The sequence below is a fragment of the Camelus dromedarius genome, chromosome 5 (assembly GCF_036321535.1).
Source record: "Camelus dromedarius isolate mCamDro1 chromosome 5, mCamDro1.pat, whole genome shotgun sequence".
NCBI lineage: Eukaryota > Metazoa > Chordata > Mammalia > Artiodactyla > Camelidae > Camelus > Camelus dromedarius.
The window spans coordinates 71,528,993-71,540,429 of NC_087440.1; the positions used below are offsets into that span (position 1 = coordinate 71,528,993).

The window sequence follows — 11,437 nt, forward strand, 5'->3', positions numbered from 1 at the left end:
AGAGCCAAGAGAGGATGAAAAGGAAGCCACAGTGACTTAATCATATACAGTCACTTCCGCCATATTCTATTTGTTACAAGTGAGTCAGTAAGTCCAGCCTACACTCAAAGGGAGAGGAATTAGCCTCCACCTTTTGGAAGGAGGAGTGTCAAAGACTTGTGGGCATGTTTTAAAACTGCCATTGGTTAGCCTCTAGGCAGAGAGAGAAGTCAGGAGGCTGTAGGAGAATTCCAGGAGAGAGGTGTCAAGTCCTGAACCAAGGCAAGGGTAGGAGGGATGGGGAGGAGGGGCATCACACAGGGATGGCTGATGCGGCATAGGGAACCGCGATAGGTCAGGAGCCAGTTGGCAAGAGCAGCCTGTGGAGCACACCCCCTTGAACACAGGACCCCTGGCATGCAGGAACAGCTTGAACGGCCTCCATCTGAAAATAGGAAGGGTGGTGGGCAACCAACAGCCTCCAGGAGTGTTTGGATTATAGCAGGTTTCTGTAGCAGCTTGGGGAATGGAACCAGCACTAATCAGGCTGATCGCTTGCAGGAGTCCAGTGGTGGGAACCTTTTGGATCTATCCCTCCAGAACAAGGTTAAGATGAGAGTAGCCCCACCCCTTAAAGAAGATAGAAATCACAGATAGACAATCATAATGGCAGAGCAACACGCTCTGAGTCAGTATATCAAGTTCTACAATTTCGCCAGCCATCCTGGATGTGGCAAGCATGTGTGTGTTTATTCATTCAAACAATGTTTGCTGAACGTCACCCTCCTCCAGGCATTCTGCTAGGCCCTGCAGAGAAAAACCAGGAATCAAAATGGCATCAGACTTCTCAACAGGGACACTGGAAGCTAGAAGACAATGCAGCAATGCTTTCAAAGTTCTGAGAGAAAATTACATCCAACCTGAATTCTATATCCAGCCAAACTATCAATCAGTATGAGAGGAGAATGCAAATGTTTCAGACAAGCAAGGCCTAAAGTGTCTATTTCTAATGCACCCTTTCTCAGGAAGATATGGAAGATTTGTGTCACCAAAAAGAGAGAAGGAAGGAAAGAAAGAATTCCCAGGATGATGAGGGAAGGAATACTTCAGAATAACAGCTGAGTCAAGAAGTTTAATTGAAGCAGAAGGAGGACAGGGCTCCAGGAGAGAGGAAAGAAGGAAGAGGAAGGAAGGAAAGAAGGAAGGAAGGAAGAGGGAAAATTAGTAACTCCAAATTGTAAAAGAGATGAAATGTAACCATAGTGCACTATAGGGCTCACTGGTGAACAAGTTTTACATACCATCATCATCCAAATGCTAAATAACGGTTTAACCGAAAATGGACAGGTGTAGAGGAAGCACGTTGGGATGAGGAATAGGGTATGTGGTTAGAAAGCTAAATCCTAAGATTCCACTAATAGAAAGTCAATTGATAATATCTAAAAGTGTGTATATATATATATATATATATATATATGTATATATATATATATATATATATATATATATATATATATATATATAAAATAAGATTTCTAATATTTAGAAATCTGGAGGTAAATAGCTGAAAATCTGGAGGTAAAAAGCTATAAAATTTAAAAAAAAAAAAAAAGGAGAAATTGGGGTAGGGAAGTTACATTGTAAGCCTTCTAGTATATTTGATTTTTTTTAAAACACATACACCTCTTCCTTTGATTAAACCAATAAAAGTAGATAGATAAAAACAGTGTGGCTAGTTGGTGAAGGAAGTCATACCAGCATGTGTAGACAATGTCCTTTTCCGAGAAAGGAGCAGAGAGCCGGTGGTCTCCAGAAGCTGGTGAGTGGGCTTGAAGTGGGTGGCAGAGTTAGAAGCCTTACTGGGTGAGTCACAACAAATCCACACGTCAGAAGGTCTAGGTCCCTCATTTCGGATCAGTGCCCTGCAGGGAGTGTCAGGTGAGGTAAGAGCAAAGGAAGCCAGATAAGGATCTTGCAAAGTAGCTGAATCAAATATTGAAGTCATACGCTTTTACCTGGTAAGCCAAACCGAGTTTATGCTTCCTAAAGAGTCCTAAAAAAGTTCCCCATTTTCTCCCTTAGACATAGAACAGTCTTGGAAAGACTTAGACGGTTTTGACCATGTAAACGGACACCAAGATCAGGGACTAGCCTTCAGCCAGAGAGTGAAGGCGGGTGCAGCACCCCTATAGTGGATGTCTGTTGCTTTAGCCGGACCATCATCTAATCCTTCTTCCTGGTGGGACTCCACTCCTCCCCCATCTCAGTCCACGAAGAGCTGACCCCTCTGCCAGGCTCCACAGGGAGCACATGACCCAGGCCTAACCAATGAGAGCGCGGCATGTCCTTGACCACCGTGATTGGTCAGAAGGGGGCATGTGACCTAAGCTGGCCAATGACAGCCCTCCTCAGCATTTTTGCTGACGGGGGAGAAAAAGTGCTGTCTCACTGCTGGCCTTGCTATGATGTAAGTCTGAGGTTCCCCTTAGCTATCTGGCCACCACCAGGAGAAAAACTGCCTGAGAATGAAGCCTGCTCAGGGATAAGCAGCAGGAAGGGAAGGAAGGAAGGAGGCTCCTGATGACATCATCTGTGCCCCTGGTCTAGTCACATCTGAAAACAACAACCCCTAAGACATTTAGTTAACTGAGTCAATAAATTCCCTTTTGGGGATTTTATGCCACTTAAAACTGAGAGACTTTTGAGTGATGCACCTCTCAGAAGACAGAAGTGGGAGAACCTGAGGGAAAGGTCAAGCACAAAGTCAGCATAACCAGGCTATTTAATCCGGCCATCTGGTCGCAGCCAACCTCTGTGATTCTCCTGCCAGGGCTAACGCAGTGCTGGGAGCTGACTTATGCCCGGAGGCGCATTCCCGTACACGTGCATGTAGAAAGCGGCCCTCCTGCCAAGACTCGTGGTCAGGAGGGTCTCGCAATGGCACAGCCGAGCCTCTCACAGGCTGATATGTAGACTTTTCTAGCTCAGCCTTTATCTAATCCAAAGATTGTCTCTTCATCTGGCCCCGCCTAGGGCCATCCAGCTTCTGCTCAAACTCTCCCGTGGGTGAGGACTGCCCCAACTCACTGCCAACTTTTCCACCTTTTCCACTGAGGCCAAGAACAAAGAGCATAGCTCAAAGCTTCTTTCTCCATCTCACTGAGCCAGTTTCTGTTTTCCTGAACCTTCCACACTCCCTAGCAACAGAGGAAAAGTCCCAACCAACTTCCGAAGACAGCCCTTCAGGCATGTAAGAAGAGTTGTGGTGTCCCGTTTTACTAAGAGGGGCTGAGTTCAGCTGCATGAAACAGAAACCAGACTGCAGTGGCTTAACCAAATTTCTTCACATGGCAATGGGGCTGGGCTGCAGCTGGCGGGACTCTGTGAGGTCCTCAGTGTCCCCATGCTCTCTCTCTACTCCGCCACCCTTAATAAGTATCTGTTATCCTCGTGGTTGCCTCACAGCTGCAAGGCGGCTTCTCCGTGTCCAGACTCCAATCCGCACTCCAAGCATGAAGGAAAAAATGGAAAGCAACAAGAAAACAAAACTTTCCCAGAAATACCCAACAGACTCTACTTTTGTCACATCAGCCAAAATTATGTCGCATGCATTACACTAGTTGCAAAGAAGCAAAGGGTATCTTTTGTTTCTTTGTTAAAATCTAGACTCATTGCTGCCTCAGATAAAATGATGGTGTTATTGGTAAAGAAAAAAAGGAGACTGGGCAATAGGTAGGCAACTGGCAGTTGCTTCAGAAGTTTTCTCCAGACAAAATTCTTTTAAGGAGGAGCAACACTGGAGTAAGACTAAGGCCTTGACTTGAGGGGGTGGGGGTCAGATAGACTCCAGCTCCAAGTCCGGCCCCACCCCTCTTTTCCTGTGTGACTCTAGGAGATATTCGTAAGCAACTTGAGCTCCTGTTTGCTCATTTCTTAAAGAGGATACATGTGCTTTTCTCAAAAGTTTCAGGAGTGATTAGACCAACTCTATGCAAAGTATCTTAACTCTGAGCCGCTCAACGAATGTTAACTCATCCTACTCCCTGTAATTGCTCATCACGTGACATGTTTCCAGTCCTTTCCTCCTACACATGCTCCCAGAATCTGCTCTAATGTCTTCTTCGAAATGTAGCCCCAGTAGGGAACACAAGCTTCCACTGTGTCTGTACAGTGTGGAGGGCAATGGGGACAGTTCCCTTCTTTCTCACACCACCCGATGTCTTTGGGGGTCTCATGAGCACACAATTACAGCAGGTATGGGGAACTCTTGTGTTCACTTCTCCTCCCCTTGGGCTCTTGGCCCATCAAGGACAGACCAGAAGGAGCTAAGCAGCGACCTGCACTCAGGGTCAAATTTTATTAACGCAGCACTGGATGCAGAATTGGCACGGCCTCTGACTCCCCTCCTTAAATCTAGACCCTGCACAGCCTTAATGAATTCTCCAATCACAGCCAGAGAAATTGGAACCCAAGGAGCAAGGGCCTGGCTGGACCTGACAGCAGAAGAAGGCCTGCTCAGTCTGCTTAATCCACGGCAGCCAAAAGCAGGGCACCAGCTGCTCCCCCACCACAACCAAGCAGCTCCCATCCCAGGAGTGCTGTGCCCTCCCCAGACTATCCAATCACATTGGAAGAAAGGGAGGATGGTGAGACAGGCTATGGTAGTCCAAATAATGGCCCCCCAAAGATGTTCCTAATCCTTGGAACCTATAAATATGTTACCTTAGGATAGCTAAAGGGCCCTTGCTGATATGATTAAGGATCTTGAGATGAGAAGATCATTCTGGATGATCCAGGTGGACCCCACATAATCACAAGGGTCCTTCTAAGAGGGAGACAAGAAGGTCATGGGCTGAAGAAAAAGATGGAATGATGGAAGTAGAGGTTGGAGTGATGTGCTTTGAAGATGGAGGAAGGGGCCACAAGCCAAGGAATGCAGGTGGTCTCTAGGAGCTGGAAAAGGCAAGGGCGCTGATTCTCCTCTGGCCAAATAGATTCTCCCCCTTGATTTCAGCCCCTTAGGACTCATTTCAAACTTCTGGCCTCCAGAACAGTAAGAGAATAAATTTGCACTGTTTTAAGCCACTAAGTCCATGGTAATTTATTACAGCAGTGATAGGAAACTACTACAGGGACTGAAAAGACAGAGACCTGTAAGAAAAGGGGGAGAAGAAATCCTCCCAGGAAGGACCATTTGCAGTCACCCAGGACTCCAGGGCTTTCCACGAGCTCAGGCATGGCCTCCTTCACTGGGTCTGCCAACCAGATGCTTCCTCCTTCCTTCAAGAATCAGTTCAAACGTTGTTCCCTTGTGCAGCTTTTCCTGGCTAACCTGACCTGGCAGAGTTAGTCATTCCCCACTCCCCAGCATGCATGGGGTACTCCGTCTACACTGCTGATCTGGACATCCCAAATCGGTATGTGGTTTTCTACCTGTGTTTCTGTCTGACTCTCTCATCAGAGAGGGGGCCCCTTGGGGATTGAAGCTGTAGTCATTTCTCCTTAAAAGTATGTTGAATTGAGTAGAAGTAAGCCAGGGCCTCCCAATCCCAGATCTGCACTATTGAGTGTCTCTGCTTTCATTTTAACCCAGCCCAGCAGTTCACAGCTCACCACCCCAAACAGCAGCTTTCCCTCTGCACCTCTGACAGTTTCTCTTCAGTGTCCTGTCTTGGCCATCCATATAAACGTCACCACGGATACCCAGTGTTTTATTTGCATACCTACAATCCAAGTCCTCCCTCAGGAACTTTGAATTAGAAACAAGAGGTTGCAGCCCAGACTGGTTGCTCCCTTGAATGGAGAACATGTAAACTCAGCTGCTGCTGATTTCATTGGACATTTTCTTCCCCAAGATCAGCATATCCCAGAAAACAGGGCTACAGATGAGGAGGGAGAGGCAGGAAGTAGAGGGCTGAGAGGGGAAGAGACTCTCGGTGCTTCCACAGTGTCCCTGCCCCTGGTTTCGGTGCATCCTTGAAGCCTAGCAGCAGGCCTGCCCTGCAATTCTTACGATACCTCTGGGGTCTTTCCAATAGATTTCCCGTTTTGCTTAGCTCAGCCAGAGTTCATTTACATTCCGCACAACCAAAGAAGTCCTAACAAATTTGGAACAGAGTGTTGGCACATCATATATGTGGTGCATTCCCAAACCAAATACGGTAAAGCCTCACTTACAGAGGTCACGAGTATGACCCCTTGCCCATGCAAAGCACTGTGGAAAACCCAGGAGGAAGAAAGAGGGCCTCTTGTTCTATCTGCCTGGCTGCAGGGCTGGGGCCAGGAGAAGCCAAATCATGGAGTAGAGGGAAGCTCAGGAGGTGGCCATGGATTGGAGCACTGGGAGGAGAAGCCAAAGATGTCAGGATCCAGTGGTCAAGTAGAAAAGGCAGAAACCAAAGAGGAGTGGGCCAGGGTTCAAGCCGGTGGGAGGAAGCCACCTTAGGGCCCCAGAGAGCCCTGATGAATGTCTGGGCAGCTCTGTTCTCTGTGAATGGACACCGCTCTTGAAGGCCCAAGACCGTTGTCACTGGCTCCTCCCACCTTTGCTATAGCCGCTGAGTCCTGAGGCCAGTTCCTGAGGCCCAGTCAAGCTTTAAGTCAGGCTCATGAACCTCATGCCCTTGTCCTATAAGTAGTCCATGGGGCTGGATTCCACACTTCCTCATTCTTATTTAGGAAGCAGTCCTAGCAAGCTTGATTAGCCAGTTTCCCAGCCCACGGTGGATTAGAAATCCCACATTAGAAACAGGGAGAGATGCTATGAGAGGAATCACACGGATAGTGGCCAGAACCGACAAGCTACAGCAGGGCTTTTCCACCTCAGCACCAGTGACGCTCGGGGCCAGTTAATTCCTTGTTTCGGGGGGCGGTTCTGTGCACTGCACCATGTTTACCAGCGTCCCTCTGCCCACTAGATGCCAGTAACACTCCCTCCACTTGTATCAACCAAAAATGTCCCCAACATGTCCCTGGGGGACAAAAGTCACACCAGGCGCCAGGCAGAGAACCACTGTGCTGTAAGAAGAGAGTGAGAAAAGGTTTTAAAATATTCACAAGAACATTAAAAACAAAAAAACCCACAACAGCTCAGGCCAGTTAAAGGGGCAGAGTCCAACATCCACCCCTGGCCCTTAAAGATGAGTCATTTATGACAGAGGGTCACACTGCACCTGCCACTGACCCAGAGCCCTAGTGCCCCCTCCCTCGCTGCTGGAAATCCCCCCAAAGTGGCAGAGTGGTGCTGACCATCCCATTTAAGAAGGTTCTGTCTCAGAAAGACAGTGGGGGGAAATGTGCCCCCAAAAGGTGACAACACTTCCCTGGGGAGGATGGAATGCAGGATTTTTTCCCTCTCGTTAGCACCCTTCAGTAGTGCCTGGCACATAGCAAGCCCTCACTAAATTAAGCTCGATTTGAAAGGTTTCTACGCTGACTCCATAGTGTTTGGGGACTTGTTGGAGGACAAGAGCCTCTCAATACTTGAAGGCCCCTCGGCAATTCTGCCTGCTTGTCCTGGGTCCTCCTCGCATGACCCTTTCCACCTATCCCAGCACCTTGACCCCGCCATGCTTATCATGTAGGTCAAGAGGAGGTAAGAGCGTCTTCTCCCAGCCAGAGCCCTGCCCGTGGTGCAGATGGGGTGTTGCCGTGGGCAGGCCGCAGTCTCACTCCTTGTTTGCAGTGAGTGCCCTGCCTCCCTCCCCTGAAGGAAGGGGTGTGGAGGATTGAGAGCTGGCCCACGAGTCCTGATTTGTAAAGAAGCGCTGCAGCGTGAGGAAGCTGACATGGTCATGAGTCTAGTCTCCACTGGGTGCTCATTTCCAGTGCATAAGCCACGACAAACTCTCGTTTCTGCAGCCAGGAGCCAGAGCCATTGAGAATGACAGTCATGGGAAGACACTGGGACAATCTTTCAGGGTGGCCAAGATGCGGCAGGAGCTCCGGAACAAGCAGCAGAAGGTGCAGCAGAGAAAGCGATAGGGTTCACATTGAGAACACACTTTGGAGACGTGTCCTAGGCACTTTGCCTAGAGCTGCGTCATACACCAACTCGGGGATCTTCAAAGGAAGGTCCAAGGGCACTGGGGCCTTAGACGGTTCAAATGAGCCAACCGAGGCGCAGGGAAAGGAGATGACTTTCCTGATACTGCACAACTATGAAATAGCAGACCCAGCATTCAAACAAGGTCAAGAATGAGGTACAAAATGTCCAGCAATCAATAGACTGGTTAAATAAATAATGGTTTATTTTTGGAATACTGGGTGGCCACCAGCGTTTCTTGGTAGAAGAATATTTAATGACCTGGAAAGATGTTCGAGATATATAGTTGGGTGGGAAAAGAAAAAGAGCAGGTTACAAAACAGCATGTGCAAATGAGTTGTTAAAAAAAAAATACAGAGGTGTGATTTCGAAGAAAAAAAAAAATCAAAATATTAGCAGAGGCTACCTCTGGATAACAGGAGTAGGTGTGATTTCTATTCTGCGACCTTGTCCATTTTTTCTTACAGTGATCATTTTGTTAACGAGGGCAAACCTGACAGAAAAAGCCCAGGCTGTGTTTCTGTGGGGGGAAGGGGAGGGGCTGGAGCCCAGACCGACCCTGAAATGCAGGAGCCCAGGGCTGAGCAGACCGGAGGTTGGGATAGGAAGCAACACCCTTCCTTGGAACACTGGGCCTTTTTTCTAGATCAGGCAGCAGGCAGGCGAGGATGGGGATCCCCCTGGCCCCCTGAATTGAGTTCCGCTCTTCTGGGCCTGTACTTGCAGAGCTGGGAGCTCCAGCCCGCTGGGGGCAGGTGGGGGTGGGGAGAAGGCAGAGCTGGCCCGGGTTTATTCTGGGTATGCATGAAGGGCGTGGGAGAGCTGGGGAGAGTTGCTTAAATGGTGTGCCTTTGTGCCAAGTTTTCAGTATAGCAGGGGGTGGGGGAGGTGGGGGTTTGCTCAGAAATAACAAGAGTGGCAGTGTGAGCTCGGTCATTAAGAACTGTGGCTCTCAAACCTCTGAGCCCCAACAACATGCCTTAAAACATTTTCAAATGTTGTGCACAACATTGTAAAATGACTATAATTCAATAAAAATATGTTTTAAAAAAAGTTAAAAGAATAAAAAAATAAAATGTTGTGTAATAATTTAACAACCTGAAAGTAAATCTGTGGATAATATAACCTACCTACAGACGTAATTTTTTTTAGTCAATCTGATCCCCTGACTGTATTACAAAGAAAAAAAAATGGTTTATAGTAAAACAAGAAGTATTTCAATATGTAAATGCTCAGGCAGGACTACAGTAGAAGGCAACACCCTCCCACCTCCACCAGCACGGAAGATTTCCGAAACTCTCCCTGGGGGAGATTCAACCCGGAGAACCATTGATTAGAATGATGGTCATCGGCTATAGTGAGTCTTTCTCAGAGCCAGCTATATCGAGAGAGAAAGAGAGAAAGAGAAAGTCAACTAATCTTCGCAACACGATGAATTGGGTGCTCTTGTTATCCCCATTTTACAGATGAGAAACAGAGGCCCAGAGAGGCTGAGTTACTTGCCCAAGGTTACACAGCTGGTGAGCTGGGGAGCTGAGATTTGAACCCAGGCAAACTGGCCTTCCTGAGAGAGGAGGCTTAGCCCAAGGGAACTGGGTCAGAGGTGAGGAGCCCCGCCCCAGGCACTCTAACCTGCTGTGTTTCTCAGCCTCAGCACTATTCATATTCTGGGCTGGAAAATTCTTCGTTGTGGGGTAGTCCTGTGCAGAGTAAGATGTTTAGCAGCATCCCTGGTTTCTACCCATTAGATGCTACCCCTTCCATCTGCAAGCACCAGAAATGCCTCCAGACATTGTCAAATATCCCGTGGAGGGTAAACTGCAGTTGAGAGCCACTGGGTTCGAGTAATCAAGGCAGAATCCTAGAGAATCAAGGCACACCCTGAGCCAGAGCTGCAGATCCAGTAGAATATCCGGAGTTAGAGAAAAGCGAGGCAGTGCTCTAGGGGGCAGGGCGTGAATGACATGGGTCTGGCAGGAAGTGTGTGGTCACACGGAGGACATGGGAAAGCGGATCTGGGTGGCCATGTGCACAGAGATAAAGAGAAAAGCTGAGATCTCGTGGCCAGAAGCCACCTCCCTTCCTGGTTCCTCTCCCAACTTCATGTCCTGCCTTGAGTGAGGACCCCTGATTAAGACAGCACCTGCTAATACAACTAATAACAAAAAAATAAAACAACCCAACCCAAAAATGGGCAGAAGACCTAAGCAAGCAATTCTCCAATGAAGACAGACAAATGGCCAATAGGCACATGAAAAAAGTATTCAGTATCACTAATTATCAGTGAAATGCAAATCAAAACTACAATGAGGTATCACCTCACACCAGTCAGAACGGCCATCGTTAAAAAGTCCACAAACGATAAATGCTGGAGAGGGTGTGGAGAAAAGGGAGCCTTTGTACACTGTTGATGGGAATGTAGTTTGGTGCAACCAAACAATCTTATGATTACCAGGGGAAAGGGGTGGGAAGGGATAAACTTGGGAGTTTGAGATTTGCAAAATATTAACTACTATATATAGAAACAGATTAAAAAACAAATTTCTTCTGTATAGCACAAGGAATTATATTCAATATCTTGTAAAAACCTTTAATGAAAAAAATATGAAAACGAATACATGTATGCATATGTATGGCTGGGATATCATGCTATACACCAGAGATTGGCACATTGTAACTGACTATATGTCAATAAAAAATAAGTAAATAAATAAAGGCTATTAAATAGTACACACACACCAAAAAAAACCTGAAAATGATTTTAGTTGAGGAGCCTGTGGTTGATCAGAATTTACAAGGTTTTTCCAAGCCTACTCACCGCCCTAGGAGGTTAGCATGACTCTCAGCCCCTCAGATGAATCACTCCCACACGTGGAGGTCCACCTCTCTGTTCTGTAATCTCCCCTCATCCTTAGCCAGTCTCTCAGCCACAGATCCTTGGGTCCTGAGAGCTCTTTGCAGTCTCCTTCTCTTCTGCAGTCAGAGAAGGGGTGGAGGGCTCCTGGCCTGTAACCCTGAGAAGGGCAAGAAGCAGGGGAGACAAATGCCTTGGGCTGACTAGTAAGAAGCCCCCTGCAAAACTCCTGGCTGTCTGCTAAGCCCCTTTGGGAGAAGAGGGGATTCTCAGACAACGTTTTGGCCACTGCACTTGGCTCTTGACTGGAGTGATTAGAAACAGAGCCAAGAATGATGTCATGACTCTGCGGGAGACTAGAGGATGACTTTGAGCAAGGCACTTACTGTGGCTTCAGCTCTCTTCTTTGTCTAGTGAACTGGGGTGGACTGGGTAAATTTTAACACTCCTGCACTGACATTCTGATTTGAAGATGAAAGCCCGGGCAAGTCCCTCTCAGAAGAGGGTGGCAGCCGTGGCTTTGCATGCCCAGCTCACTTTCCCTCCCCCTAGCTCCAGTT

The 11,437-nt window shown here is 47.7% G+C and overlaps 1 long non-coding RNA gene across 1 annotated transcript; it reads right to left on the minus strand.

The window, feature by feature from the left end:
• Positions 1–681: 681 nt before the first annotated feature.
• On the minus strand, positions 682–11,160 carry LOC135321412 (uncharacterized). The gene is made up of 3 exons (XR_010381158.1): positions 10,842–11,160; positions 1,735–1,901; positions 682–786 (listed from the first exon to the last, which is right to left on the minus strand). It is a non-coding gene; the product is annotated as an uncharacterized LOC135321412 (long non-coding RNA).
• Positions 11,161–11,437: the final 277 nt, after the last annotated feature.